General features: G+C 33.6%; 1 protein-coding gene across 2 annotated transcripts in view; it reads left to right on the top strand.

Annotated features, from left to right (window-relative positions):
• Window positions 1–1,403: 1,403 nt before the first annotated feature.
• mrtfba (myocardin related transcription factor Ba) overlaps window positions 1,404–16,543 on the top strand; it is a 73,768-nt gene continuing 58,628 nt past the window's right edge. For both annotated transcript variants that reach the window (XM_056469273.1, XM_056469274.1), the window contains exon 1: window positions 1,404–1,552. The gene's annotated coding sequence lies outside the window, so the exon portion shown is untranslated. The remainder of the gene's footprint in view (window positions 1,553–16,543) is intronic.

Below are 16,543 nucleotides of genomic sequence, written 5' to 3' on the forward strand. Positions count from 1 at the left end.
CTTAAAATGTCAGCAAAAAAATTTTTGTCATCACTTTAGACATTACGCTAGAGAATCATTAAAATACTAGCTCTAAAGTGATGTTGGTGAAGTAGCAACTCTGTTTGCTGTTTTGACGTCAGCTGCAGATAGATGTCAATTTAAATGGTGGAAGAAATTAGTTCCTCATACAAAATGATTTTTGAGACTCTTTGTGTTTGATTTTCTTTTTTATACACACAATTATGCCGTCGAACTGTTGTACAAACGCAATATCACACTCGCTGTCACAAATATATAGCCATATTGCACTGCTACTCGTGTGATATTGCTCATATACACATACATATTCACACACGTGGTTCATTAAAAGTGGAGAAAAAACATTCAAAATGATACATTTATTAATTTTATAAAAACCAAACATTGGACTAAGATTGATGAATAAGAATATTGAATGAATAAGTAAAAAATCTTAATACAAAAAGGGTTACTTTGAGTTCATGGAAAGTTTGTAGAAATAGTACAAAAAATACAAATACATTTTTCGTTAATGTAATATAAATATCTCTCTCTCTCAAATATATCTCTCAAATATATATGTCTCTCATATATATATATATATATATATATATATATATATATATATATATATATATATATATATATATATATATGTATGTATGTATACTACAAATGTTGTTTAAAATAATTCTTTATTACCTCTTGGCATTTTCTGCTAATAAATAAACTATATGATGGTATTTATTCGTTCATTCATTTTCTTTTCGGCTTAGTCCCTTTATTAATCAGGGGTTGCCACAGCGGAATGAACCGCCAACTTATCCAGCATTTGTTTTACGCAGCGGATTTCCTTCCAGCTGCAACTCATCTCTGGGAAACATTCATACACACACTCATTCACACACATACACTAAGGACAATTTAGCCTACCCAATTCACCTGCACCACATTTCTTTGGACTGTGGGGGAAACCTGAGCACCTGGAGGAAACCCACGCGAACGCAGGGAGAACATGCAAACTCCACACAGAAACGCCAACTGACCCAGCCGAGGCTTGAACCAGCGACATTCTTGCTGTGAGACCACAGCACTACCTACTGTGTCACTGCGTCGCCACTTATGATGGTATTTAAAATTTTGAAAATTTTAATAAAATAAAACACAAATGTTTAATAGAATAAATAACCAAAAAAGAGTACAAACGGTGTTGGCAAATCTCATTTATTTATTTATTTATTTATTCCCAGAGCTGTTTATGTAAATGAATAACTAAACTATAAACAAAATAAAGACAGATCAATGGCGCCCCCTGATGGTGACCGACCTCTAACAACTCTGTTTGCGTCACTGAGTTCAGACGAACACACCAGAAGCGGCCATCTTACTTCCTCCAAAAAAAAAACTTCAGTCCCAAAGAAAAACAGAATCAATCCCAGGATACATGGGTGACCACATAAAGGACAGTTATGGAGCAATAAACCCAGGGGCCACGACGAGCGATCCTGACGCAGCAGTGGGGAACAGGACTAGAAGCGACCATTATATGACAGTAAGAGATTTAACATGTAGCGCAGGAGTTCTTCTGCTAGCCTGTTTGCTGATGTGAGGATTGAATGTGAAACACGACTGTCATCTGCACTCGAGATACACACGCGAAAATAAAAATCATTAACCAGATATAGGTTTAAATAATCCTGTTGAGCTTTACATGATTTGTTTATCGCGGAATATTGGATTATTTACAGTTGCATACTAGCATGCTAACTTAGAGTCTGCATAAACATTGAGTTATGATGTGTGTGGATCAATACCGCAGTTTATGGTGAGACAGTGGGATTTTCATGTCACATTTTTCATTGTCATATACTATAGGCCCGGAAGGAAGACTCTTTTGGTGATCTAATTATCTGTGTGATTATAGAAATGGTAAACTATTGTTTTTTGCATCCTGTTTGTGACCCTCTAGCTGAAACTGAAACTGCTTGTGAATGAGAGTACAGTAAACAACCTTACAGATCTGCAGTCTTCAGACAACTTCAGGTGTAACTTTATAGGAGATACGCTGTGACTATACACTCTTGGCATCTTCACTTCATGTCATTTCCAATAATGAATGTTTGAAATCAAATTATGTCATGAGATTTATTATCTGCCTTGTGTTTTTGATTTAAAATTAATATCCGAGAAGCAAAGCAACCAAATTCGACTTCTTTTTAATCTAAACCTGTTCAGCAAATGCATATTTAAACCAAGAATGTGCGTTAAGTGTGAAATCTGTAGGTTTTTTTAATATAAATAATTTGCACTTGCTCTTTTTATGATTTGGACTTTTCAGGCCAAAGTCCTCTCGGTGAGATTATTACGTAATACCGCATGTTCTCTTGCCAATAATAACATGCCTAAAACATATTATTTAGTTCCTTTAATATACTTATGTTGTAAAGGCGTTGATATTTTAGTTTGAAAGTTAACATTTAGCTATTGTTAAAATAAAATAGTTTTTAAACCTGGAACTATTATTAAATTGTTTTCATTCTTTGAAATAATGCTATGAATCAAATAGAACAGTTTAATAAAAAAAAATAAAGCTAATGTAAATATTTTGAAACTAATAAAACTGATTAAAGCACATATTAGAATTGCTAAATATGAAAAAGTATGTATTTTAAGCTAAACATCAAAAATTTAAGTTTGAAGCTAACTGTAAATGATTATGAAAAATATATTATTGTATATTCATAGTACTAAAATAAAACAGATTTAGGGTGCATTTATATAACGTTTTCAGCTAAGATTTAAAAACTGCTTGTTTTCATTTATATGCACCATTCATTTGCATGAAAACAGAGGCTGTTTCTCAATTCCACAAATGCAGAGAACGTACTTGCGTTCTTGTGGAGACTGGTTTTGCCAGGTGTCCTCGGGAGACCGCGAGGGCAGAGATCGCGTTCTCTGGGAAATGAGATGCTACGTTCTTCCTGATGGTCACATGACCTTCACACGTTTTAATTGGTAAATTATTTAAGCATCACAGCACTCATACAGCGATTTATTGTTTTTCCCCTTTTCAAAATATATACTATGTATAAAAACATTATAATTATACGTTGCACAATATAAATAAAACTGATTTTAATACGAATTTCAGCAAACAAACACCCTTAATGTGTTTATTCCTTTATTAAGATGTTCGTGGTCATTTTTAATTTCACCGTTTCATTTAGGGAAACTCCTGAGGTAAATAAATGATATCTCTGAACTTTAATAATAAATCTAAATAAAATGCTGCGCTTCCCACCTCCAGTCGCAATGACTTCTGGGACTTCCAGAGCGAGTTCGGTGCTCAAGTCTGCATCGGTGCGTCCTCGATATCAAGAACACTTCCAGGAATGTTTCACCCGTCCTCCGTTCTTGCAGTCTTGAGTATTGGAACTGATCTTTGGCAGCTGATGATGACGTTACACGAGAACGCAAGACCGCTGAAGAACGCATATTGAGAAACAGCCAGAGTTTTGGAGGCCTGAAAATTATACCCTTGTTGGACTTTCCTGGACTCCTAAAGAACAGAGAATATGTAAACAGTGTGACAAAAATCAAATAGAGGCTGAGACATACTTCCTGTTTTGCCCCAAATACACCACAACTAAAGAAATATTTTTTCACCAATTTGAAACATTAATTAATTAATTTTAATGACTCTGAAAAACTTTATTATGTATTTGGAGAGGATGAATTGATATCTTATCTAGCTGCTGCAAAATATGTCTACACCCTACACACCATAAGAAATGGTTAATCTAAATTCATGTTTCTTATTTAAATAATCTAGACTTTTATTATTAGTATTAGTATTATTATTGTACTTGTTATAATTATCAAATGTATTATCTGTTTTTATTTTGTCATTTATTTCTTGTTTATTGTATATCTTATTAATTTGATGATGTTAATATATTACATATCTTATACATTTTTAAAATGCTTTGGCATTACTTTACAAATGTCATGCCAATAAAGCAACTTGAACTTGCTATACGTCGTGTAAAATGTGAAAGCCAAATGGTCATGTCATGCGCATTTGTATACGTATATTTTTAAGCATGTGCAAGCACTTCAATGACAACAGCGTTGCATTGTATTTCATATAAAGTCAAAACATCACTACTGGCCTGGCATGGGTAGAAATGTTGTGTTTTTAGCACAGCTCTGTGTTAACAGGATTATATCGAAAACTCTATAACATGTTTTTAAGACGTTTATGTTTTTAGTACCTTTAGTGTAATATAAACTTGCACTTAGCTTCAGTTTTGACCTATAACTTTTATCTGGTAATTTACCTATTTCTTAATATTAGATTGAAATATAAGAAAGCAACAAATTATATAGTCCCAGCCATAGACCCTTCCTTGAAAGCAGGGGTCACCAATCTCGGTCCTGGAGGGCCGGTGTCCCTGCAGGGTTTAGCTCCAACTTGCCTCAACACACCTGCCTGGATGTTTCAAGTATACCTAGTAAGACCTTGATTAGCTTGTTCAGGTGTGTTTGATTAGGGTTGGAGCTAAAATCTGCAGGACACCGGCCCTCCAGGAACAAGTTTGGTGACCCCTGCTTTAAAGGAATCCAAAAAAAAAAAAATGGATGAAAGTAGACAAACAAAATGGATTAAAATGTGGATTAAAATGATAATGTAAACAGGAATGTGTCTTTTTCATCGGCTTGTTTTCCAATTGATCACAATCCAAATTAAAGTAACACAGGCTAATTAGAAATACATGCTTTAGCCTACAATGTTGTGAAGTCGTGAAAACATACTTAAACGTACACAAAAAATGATGGGTTCCACACAATTTCTTCATGTTTTCCCAACACAAATCGATAAAGTTAACGTCATTGTTTTTACAAATTGAAGCGGATCGAACATAAAACAATTATAAGTTGTCCCAAAAAAACCTTAAGAATTATGTTGTTTCAACTCATTTTAATTAAGTTGTTTGAACAAGCAGCAAAAGTCCTTTTTCAGAGTAAGTCATAAAACATTTTTTTCCAATTTGGAAACATTGCACGATTCATTTCTCACGATTCTATAGATGTAAAATAAAGGTTAATATGAGTAGACTATTATTATTGTTATTTATCAAATGTGGTAAAACAACAATAATACTACCAGCCCTATGTGAAGGTCTTCTGTTAATTAAAATGCTACATTTTGAATAGAATGGTGGACTTGAACAGACTTTAAATATGTCCTGGTCATTCATGCACAGTAAAGTGATGACATCAGGATACAACTATTCATATTTCTGATGTTGAATTATGATGTTTGAGACATGTGCTTGCAATCTGCCGTTGACAACATTATTAGACCATTTTTTCCACTGGTAAAATCAAACTTTTGTCATTATCAGATTCCTTCTTGCATTAAATTCAACAGTATATAGGCTAGAGTAGTTATACTGACACTATTACATGTTTATTCTCATGCTCAACAATTTGTGTTCACTATGAAAGAAAAACCTATCAAATGCTTGCCGCAATCACAACTCTAAAATGCGATAAGATAATTTCAATGATGTGCATGCTTTCAGTTTCACTGCTCGATTCATACTTACCGCATGGCTCCCAAACGATCACTCTGTGCCACAAACCAGCCTCCGCCGCTTAGACTGCAGCTCTGCACAAGACGTTTGGCCAGCGGAGAATTTAAAATGGTCGTGCCCAACTGAGTCTGGTTTCTCTCAAGGTTTTTTTTCTTCACTTTCGCCAATTAGTGAAGTTTTTTTTCCCTCTCTGCTGTCGCCACTGGCTTGCATGGTTCGGGATCTGTAGAGCTGCGCATCGTTGGTTTTGCTTTTCAGTGTTTGGACTCTCAGTGGTGATTATTAAACCACACTGAACTGAGCTGAACTGAACTTAAACAACTGAACTTTACTATGACCATTTATGTGAAGCTGCTTTGACACAATCTACATTGTATAAGCGCAATACAAATAAAGGTGAATTGAATTGAATTGAACAAACTGAATGATATTTACAAATGTATTACCTGCTATTCACAGCCTATGCAGGTTCTATTCAGTAAAGTAGACTTTATTCTCTGTTACCCTCTCTGCGGTAACAGCTAACGGTCAGTTCACAGCACATTTTTTTTTTTCGATTAATCGTGGAGCTCTAGTATAAATGCAGCACTGCAACATAAAATAGAGAGATCGACTTAGAATGTCACTTATGAGTTTAATAATGATTTGATCAGCTTTCGTTTGAAATTACGCTGAGCTTTTCCCCTCTAATGGTTTATTATGCGGTCTCTGTCGCCATCTTGTGAATGGACAACGTCAACCATCTTTGCTCCGCTCAGCACGACAGGCTGATGGATGCCAACGCGCTGTATCTCCGAAATAATAATAAATATTTAAAATGGGCACTATCCTTATAAATAAACTTCATAGTTGCAATCTAAACTACACTCCTAAAAAAATCCTCAAAAGTACATTATGATTTCCAACAGCTGCAATGTTTGTCAAACTGTAGTGGGTTTATTGTTCTCCTGTCACTCTATGTGGGCTGAGTAATACACAAGGGTGAGGCTGTACCTGTGCTGTTATTAAGGGAATATCGCTTGACTATCAGCCAATCAGATTCGAGAACCAGACAGAACTGTTGTATAAAACAAAATATAGATTATAAATCAAAAAAGAAATGTACATACAGTGCCCTCTAGTGGATCTGTCATCTGAAACGTGCAAAGGAGTGTATTGGGAGCAATAGAAATGTAGATTTTAACACTAATTTCCACTGAGCCTGTCTAAACACCAGGTGTAAACAGCCTCTAGAATTCATTGATGAAATTGTCAGCATATATGCGTTAACATTTTATTAGTGCCCGGCAGAAATTATTAATAGACCATTAATAAAAAGCTAATCCCAAAGTTTGCCATTAACCCTCTTTGAGTAAGTCGAACACAAGCACTGGGTTGAAGTTAAGAAATATGTATCCCGTGCCAGTCCACCTTGCTTACTTTCCTTTGATGAACACATGGAAGTCATTGCTTGTGTTCCAGTTCGGCACATGAAAAGGATCAAGCATCTGGGTTTGCTCTTTAATTGGAGTTTGATATTTTCCAGAGTATTTAGTCATGGCTCATACTTTGCTGTCTCAGCAAAATCAGGTTCAGATCCCTGACATTGAAGCCATTTGAGACAGATTAAATGTTATCCACTATGAGGGAGAAGCTGTGCTAATAGTCTGAATGGAGAACTAGAGCTTGAGGGCACACCTTATTGAAGGAGAAACAACAGTGTTGTAACTTCCTCACCAGAACAATGCCAAGATTACTGCAGCAGCTTTAAAACAATATTTGATTTGACTCCATGGGCAGTGGTTGTTCTTTGATCTGTCCCTTCGTTTGATAATAAATCAGAAATTATGCAGGTAGGATATTGTTTATTATTGAGTTGAACAGTGTTCGTGACATTTTTACACTGATAATCCTATGAAATATAATCCATTTTAAATATAATCAAATGTAATCCCTGGAATGAAGTGGCAAGAATATCTAGCAATGCTAGCTTGATTTTAAAAGCTTTTTGTTTTTTATGTTTCACTTCAACATTTGCTTACCATTTGCTAATAAGAAATTTTAGTTCATTATCAGGACAAAAAGTATTCTTTTTTATTATTTGGCTTTTCATTGAAATTACATACTTCAAATGTTCAAGGATTTCCTAGGATCAAGTAGTTTATATGGATACTTTAAAAGTGTTTCCTAACAAAAGTCTTCTGAAGAAATACAATTTTTCAAATTTCACAATTTATTTGTCAAATATGCTAAACATAAGCTAAAAAAGTTGACTTGATGACATACGAGAACAATTAAGTTTTATTTATGCATGCCAAACATACAGTGCAATGCATTAATGTAGTTTCTGAAGATGGAATTTTCAGTGGTTTGGACAAAAATGAGAGAAAATCAAAAATATATTTGTCTGAAGATACATAAAGCTCATGGCATGAGGATGAGTAAATGCTGGCAGATTTGTATGAAATATTCCTTTAAATAATTATCGGACAGCATTATGAAGGATAGGCTTTTCTCAATGAGGTACCATTTGTTTGCAAATTTGTCAAAATATAAATATATATTTTCCATATGAAACTTTTTGCATTCAATGTTTTAATCTCAGATGTGTTGATGTTTATTTACAGCTGTGATGAAAAGCAAAAAAATAATCTGTTTTGCATTGATTCTGAGGTTTTCAAAAATATATCACTGTTCTCTCTTGAATTGCTTTTGAGCGCTGCTTGCATCCAATTCCCTACAAATTCTATACATTTTTGTGTGTAGTTATAAACTAGAGCTCAAATTTCTTTTAAAAACTAATCTCAGAATATGGCTGGACCAATAAATGTTATTATATCCAAGCGGGGTAAAATTTATGTCAATAACAATAATGAAATCTGGACGTTTTTACTGTATAGTGAACTAAGAGCCAATCACACAGCAGACATGTGCAACAATGGAAATCTAAAAATGTGTTAATATTAGAGATGTACCGACTTTTTTCGGCCACTGAAAATTGTATCAGCTGAAAATATGTATGTCATTTAATAATTTTCAAATTTTTATAGCTTCAGGGGTACTCTTTTAAATCAGGAAGCATTAACAACTAATATCGTTATATATCGTTATCGTTCAATATGATAAATAATTATCGAGATTGCATGTTTTGCCATATCGCCCAGCCCTAGCTCAGAATCAGATTTCTAGAATTTTTATTTATTTTTTGCCACAGCTTAGTTTACAGAAGCCCCTAGCAAGCACAAACTGTTCTTTTTGATGAATTAACTGATATATTCCACATGTGGTAAATGTTTTATGTTGAGGAAAGGGTACAGTAATGGACCCATTTCACAAGACTGTTATGATGCGTTTGACGGTCATTATAATCTTAAATCCTTGAAAGTTTTTAATAGTTCGTTTTTTTAATTTATTTATTTATTTATTTTTTAAATGCATGAACGTTTATATGTATTTATTAGTGTATTATATTTTGTTAAATTAAAAAGAATTACCAGAGTGTGTATGTGGCTGAGAGTAAATTTAACGTTATTCTCTCTTCTGGCTGCCGTCATCAGTCTCACACAATTTCTTTCCCTTTTCTGAAAGTCTTGATAACACTATTGTGGAGTTTTTCTTTTAATATATCAGCTAATAGGATTGTAAAAAAAATATTTGTTGTACCTAGGGTTGGGTACCGAAACCCGGTGCCATTATAGCACCCGTACCTTTGTAAACGCTATGTACCGGATCAAATCAGCATATGATTTTCGGTGCCTAATTTCGGTGCCACTGGTGCTGCGACAAGGATGTAAGAAGCATCAAGGGGGGCATTAAAGGCACACATAGGTATGAGTTGTCACACCATCTCTAAACATTTAATTATAAACAACTTTGAGGAACACGGACAGGCGATGTCAGGCGTTTAGTCTTGTTGCTTAGGGAACGGACAGTAAAGCGCATTCGGTGAGCGAGAGCTATGTATGTATGTATGTATGTATGTGTATGTATATATATATATATATATGTATTCTTACACATACCTTAGGAACGGGATTGCAGAATATTTTGTCGGTTTTAAAACCTTGACTCCTCCAAACCGCGGTATACCTTTAAAACGGTTATCGTCCTATGCCTACACACGAATGAATGTTAGTTTGTTGTACAATTGGCGGTTCTCTTCCGTTATTTGGTACAGTTGCATTTGAAGTGAACCGTACCAGGGTTCACACAAACCGTACCCCAGACCATCTCTTTCAGGAAGACTCGAGTGCGGTTCACAGATGTGCACCCGAGTTCAGAAGACGTGTTCACACTAGCTAAACATACTGTACTTCGATGTCAAATGAACCCGGGTGCGGAATAAAAGTGCTAGTGTAAAAGCACCCTAAGTTTACCCCACCATGACACCTTCTCCTACTGAGAAACTCAGCCCACATTAACTGAGCGCTAATTGTTGTTTTATGTTTTTTTTTTTGTGTATAATTAAATAGATAGGACTCTATAACAGTGAAGTGGAAAAGCAGATAGAATTACAGTTAGAATAGAATAGAATAGAATAGAATAGAATAATAATCATATAGTGACCAGGTTTAGTGGCTGTGAATAATAGAAAATAAAACACAATTTAAATATGAAGTCTGCATCTTTTGCAATTGGTTTTGTTTCTATACACACTAAAGCACACACACCACACCACATGGATGTCTGTCGTCTCACTTTAACATTTGAATTTGAATGCAAAAACAAACACATACACACACAATCTAGAGCTGCTACTTCATTTCTCAAGCATTTCTCCATTTCATTTTATGGCTTCCAGTAATGAAAGTAATGATTACAATGACTAAACTTTAAATAAGGTATAATAAACCAAATCAAATACTTAAATTAAATACAGTTTGTAGAAATGTCATAGAATTGCATAACAATTGTTAGAAAATGTTAAGTTAGTTTAGTTTGCTTTGTTTAGTTTTAAGATTGTTTACTTTCAGTTTATGTAACAACCATAATGGCAACATTGGTAACTAGCTGAAATACAATTTAAGAATTTTCACATTTTATTTTTTTATTGCAATTGATGTTTATTTCAAGTAAGATTATTTGTATTTTTAGTTTTGGTCATCAATAATAAAAAACACCTTTAACTAATATTCATGATGGCCTTGATAAGTTTACCTAATCAGTTTTGATCTAAAGTTTACCGTTCGGTGTTTGATGTGCTCGTGGTTTGAGGTTGGATGGAAAATGCTTGAGCCTTAAGCTATAACAGAAACAGTAGACCACAGAAGCAGTACTGCTCCTCTGTTTTGTAATCTTAGGATCTACAATGTTACTGTAACTCCTTTGAGCAGATGTATATCTCATAGATCACTCGCTGTACTGTGTATTTAATGTGGTGTAAGCCAGATGTGGACTTTTTGAATATGTTATTAGTTGACAAAGTGGATTCACATCAAATGGCAAGTCTCTCTAAGACAAATGCGGTGTTCAGCTTTGTTTTTGTTTTAGATATAAACAACATTTTTTAGTGTTACTGAAGAATATACTGATATTTTTATAATGTAATATATACTTGAATTTCCCTGTGCTGGGTTGTGTCTGGAAGGGCATCCACCGCGTAAAATATGTCACAGTAGTTGGCGGTTCATTCCACAGTGGCGACCCCTGAGAAATCAGGGACAAAGCTGATAGGAAATGAATGAATATGTATATGCTCTAGAATAGCTGTGAATTTCATTGCTACATGTTGCGTCACTGTTGCATGTGACATTGAGCCAATTATGCATAAATATTCATATGGTGTCACACTACATCATAAGTTCCACAAGTCTGTCTTTCCATAAAATATGTATTTTTAAATCTGTACATTTAAGTAACAATATAAACGGCACACCGCCTACAATATTTAGAATGATAATAACAAATAATCTAAGATTAAGTTATGATCTTGACAGTGAAATAGTTTGTGAATAAGCCTGTATGGATGTATTTGTACAAAATTAATCTAAAATAAGTGAGATCATGTAAAAAAAAAATTACAAGTCTTTTTTTTTCAAGTTTCAAGAGAATATTTATTTAATTCACAATTATCATTTATTAATATTGATGTGCAAATTCCATGGTTAGCATGTTGCTTCACCATTGCATGTGATAGTAGAAATGCCACACATTGAGCTGATGAGACACATAAATATTCACAATCACATGGTGTTGCATTTAATCATGTGCACCATACATTTGTCATTCTATTAAATATAGATTTTTCATAGAACAAAAATAATAATAAACCACACATGCAACAATGTACAGCATGACATTACAAATTAATGTTAATTTAAGATTTTGGACTGCAAAAAAAGTTTGGTTATTACAAATGATGTTTTAATTATAGTTTAATTCAAATTTCCGGGTTCATGGGGAAATCAGTGACTTTTTTGAAATGTTTTTTTTTTTTTAAAGCTGTCAAGAGAATATATTTAATTCACAATAGCGACTTTTAGAAGTTTTGAGATACAGTGTACATTTCATTTGTTTGATGTTTGTTAGGACATCAAATCTTTATGGATTTCTGGATTTATATTTAATATTTTGTAGAAGAGGTACACCTGAGATTTGGCAGCCAAATGACTGTATTGTAAAAATTACTTGTGAAAGATGGCAGCATATTCGTTTTAATTTTTGGATAATCAGTTGACTTTCTTTATTGTTTTATGTGCTAATCAATGGTGACCGTTAAAAAATGTACTTTTAATTTTACCTGCTAAAGAAAACACTCTTTTTGAATGTATCATACAAAACTAAAGTACATGCACAGAACAACGTAGCAATTATAGCAAATGAATACATGTAAATATTATCCTGTAGGTAAAAGGTTTGATATAAAAAAATTTTAATATAAATGTATGATTAAATATTATCAGACATACTGGGAAAATTTCCTTGCTCTGTTAAACATCATTTGGGAAATATTTTAAAAAGAAAGAAAAATTCAAAGGTGGGCTAATAATTCTGACTTCAACTGTAAATGTACTGTACTTTTAATTTTACCTGCTAAAGAAAACACTCTTTTTGAATGTATCATACAAAACTAAAGTACATGCACAGAACAACGTAGCAATTATAGCAAATGAATACATGTAAATATTACTGTAGGTAAAAGGTTTTAAGGGTGTCTTCATAGATTTTTAATATGGGTTCTTGGCAAACATTTTGAAAACAATGGGTCACTTATATACAGCCGTGAAATGTAATATTCTGGCTTTCATCACAAGAATGTTTGTTTTCTTTAGAATAAGAAATCATTAAAAATGTAACAATTTTTTAGCCTGGGTGTTTTTTTTAATGTTTTTTTACATTTTGTTTGTTTGCTTGAAATTGATCCAATTAAAACAGCAAAACTGTGACTGAATACAGTTAATTTTTTTCTGTTTAAACCACCCCTACAGTACAGTAGGGATGCACAATTTGGAGAAAAAGTCGAATTGTGATTTGCAATTTAAAATGCGATTTTACTATAATTTCATAAAAGAGACCAAAAAACGACCAAGCATAATCACAAAGTACGCTACACTATGCTACAGTTTATTTAAAACCATTTTTTGAAAGTTGTCAGTTGTTATGATAAATTAATAAAATAACAACAGTATTTTATACTCAATTAAATCAATCTATATAACATCTTATATATAAATATATAAAACCTTTACAATCTAGATTGTTACATTTTTCAGATTGATTTTATAACATTCACAGTGCACTGACAATGCTTTCCATCCACATTTTAGATTTTACTTCACAGCACAAGATTTCTTGTATTAAAATGTATAATTTATAAATATATTTCTTATTTTATATATTTAATTCAAGCAGTCAGACACAGTTAAAGTCAGAATTATTAGCCCCCCTGTTTATTTTTTCCCAACTTTTAGCGAAGAGGAGATTTTTTTTCAACACATTTCTAAACATAATAGTTTTAATAACTCATTTCTAATAACTGATTGATTTTCTCTTTGCCATGATGACAGTAAATAATATTTGACTACATATTTTTCAAGACACTTCTATACAGCTTAAAGTGACATTTAAAGGTTATTTAGGTTAACTAGGCAGGTTAGGGTAATTAGGGAAGTTATTGTTTAACGATGGTTTGTTCTGTAGACTATCAAAAAATAATATAGCTTAAAGGGGCTAATAATTTTGACCTTAAAATGGTTTTTAAAAAATTTAATATAAATGTATGATTAAATATTATCAGACATACTGGGAAAATTTCCTTGCTCTGTTAAACATCATTTGGGAAATATTTTAAAAAGAAAGAAAAATTCAAAGGTGGGCTAATATTTCTGACTTCAACTGTAAATGTACTGTACTTTTAATTTTACCTGCTAAAGAAAACACTCTTTTTGAATGTATCATACAAAACTAAAGTACATGCACAGAACAATGTAGCAATTATAGCAAATGAATACATGTAAATATTATCCCACTTACTTTTTGACCGTTGTCCAGCGAGTTCTTGAACACCAAGCTTTGCAATTTTGTCCGCACTTCATCCCTCCGACCGCTGGATATGAAACAAGGGCAAAGAGGTGGAGCGTGAGCAGAGCTAGAGACGCCTGCTAGCATTTTATATAGACTGGCTTTTCATTGGGAGAAACGCTTAATAATTCTTTACCTGCGACTCGTTTGTTTTCCGACCACATGTGCTTGGTTGTACACTATATCAAGTGTTTAGTCTTTAAAAAACACTGTTGTAATACATTGAGCCAATTACTCTGTGAATTACTTCTAACACTTCACATATAGTCTGTGTTAGTAAATGCTATTTATGAAATCCAGGCATAAAACTGTATGACAGGGTTTCAGATGACTGTTTTATAGCCTACAGCTAATCAATCTGTCGGATTCTGGAGTGCATTACAAGTCTAAAGAAAATTATATATGATAAATTATCTTAAATAAAACAAATACATGTATAGATATGGTATAAGTATAGAATTTTACTCACCTGGGAAATGGAGGCAACTTGAACGGTTCAACAGTTTTTCTTGAACAGTTAAGTGCACACAGCATGCTATAGCATCTGATAATTGCTGGAATAATTCCAAAAGGCAATTGATTGTGTAAAGAACCATTAAACAAAACAAAAATATGATATATATGCTGAGTTCAGTGGCTCATCAGCCGGAATCAGCAGAGGTGACGAGACAGCGAGCAGCGAGACCTAGCTGTCACTCAAGTGGCCACGTCCTTAATTATGCAGACTTAATATAACTTAATAAAATGAAACTGATGAGTTATAAAAAAAAACATCCCCCTCACAGTTGTCATAAAGGGCAATATAAGATATACGAACCAAAGCCATCTTTTGTACCAGGCTGTAAACATGTTTTTATCATCGGTAAAATTGGCCAATTTACCATTGCAGTCAGTGAGCATCTGGATTTCCTGGAGCCAGCCCCCAAAGGCCAGTCGATGAATTGCAGTTGTAGTTACTTCTGTATTGACTTCCCGAGAGAGAGCAGGAGGTTGCCGCTTGCTACGGTCATGATAATGTGCGGCTATCACAGCTGATCTGTGTTAAATGCGGTGGAGAAAACTCGCAGAGTGATCCTTCCTCAAAAAGGATTTTAAACCTGGAAGATGAAATTAGCAGACAAAAGCTCAAAATGATCCAGTTTTCCCCACAATTAAAGCGGACAGGTGCTAATGTTGTCTTAAATGATGCTCAACACACAAAAATCTGTTAAAATATCAACAAGTACTCCAGGGTGTCTTGAACCTTTAAGTAGCTGGAGGCTCATTTTAATTAGCTCATTTAATTAGCCAATACTCGCACTTACCTCCCTTCCCATAGTTATAATCTAAAAAATTGCAGCTTTTGCAATTTGAAAATAGCACCTTTTCAAATTGCGATTTCGGTTTAAATATGATAAATCAGACCTACAGTACAGTAACTAACTAACTTTGTCTTTACAAATAAAAAATGGGGAAAGCATTCATTGTGTCAGGATTAAGTCTGCTATTTTATTATCGTATTTGGATGTTTTGATTTTCAAGAGATATTTATATGTGGTTAACAATTAAGAGGCTAATTTTTACAAATCTGACAAAGATTGTAGTGTTTATTTCTTAACTTTTCATTTTTTTGCGCATGCTTTAACCTCTAACTGAGCCTGTCCTGTTTGAGTGATCACCAAACAGTGCAGTGCTGAGAGACTGAGCGCTCCAGCAGCTCCAGTTTATTTGTGTGGGAGGCTGCTGTATCCTAGCAACTGTGACAATCAAGGACTAATAGCAGACTTCATTTCACTTCCAGTGTGCCGAATGTTCAAAACATAAACATTTTGTGCATTGTGTTGACTAAGCTGTTACTGTGTGTAGAGGGTTTGAAATCTGGAAATACAGAGGATGAGTAGATGACATTTGCTGGTGGTGTTATGTAAGAGTACACTGAGGCATAGCCTGATAGTGATGTAGCTGCACACTTCTGTGTCTAAATGTGTGTGATAGCCTACTTTGTTGGTTATGTTGGTAGCCATTAACATCACGCTTTCTCATGTGGATTCATTTGTTTGTATACAGTTGAAGTGAGAATTATTAGCCCCCCTGTTTTTTTTCCCCAATTTCTGTTCAACAGAGAGATTTTCTTTCAACACATTTCTAAACATAATAGTTTTAATAACTCATTTCTAATATCTAAATAAATAATTGTTACATTTTTCAGATTGATTTCATAACATTCACAGTGCACTGACAATGCTTTCCATCCACATGTTAGATTTTACTTCACAGCACAAGACCTCTTGTATTAAAATGTATAATTTATAAATATATTTCTTATTTTATATATTTAATTCAAGCAGTCAGACACAGTTGAAGTCACAATTATTAGACCCCCTGTTTATTTTTTCCCAACTTTTAGCGAAGAGATTTTTTTCCAACACATTTCTAGACATAATAGTTTTAAAAACTCATTTCTA

Source organism: Danio aesculapii, chromosome 12, assembly GCF_903798145.1.
Source record: "Danio aesculapii chromosome 12, fDanAes4.1, whole genome shotgun sequence".
NCBI classification, from domain to species: Eukaryota; Metazoa; Chordata; class Actinopteri; order Cypriniformes; family Danionidae; genus Danio; species Danio aesculapii.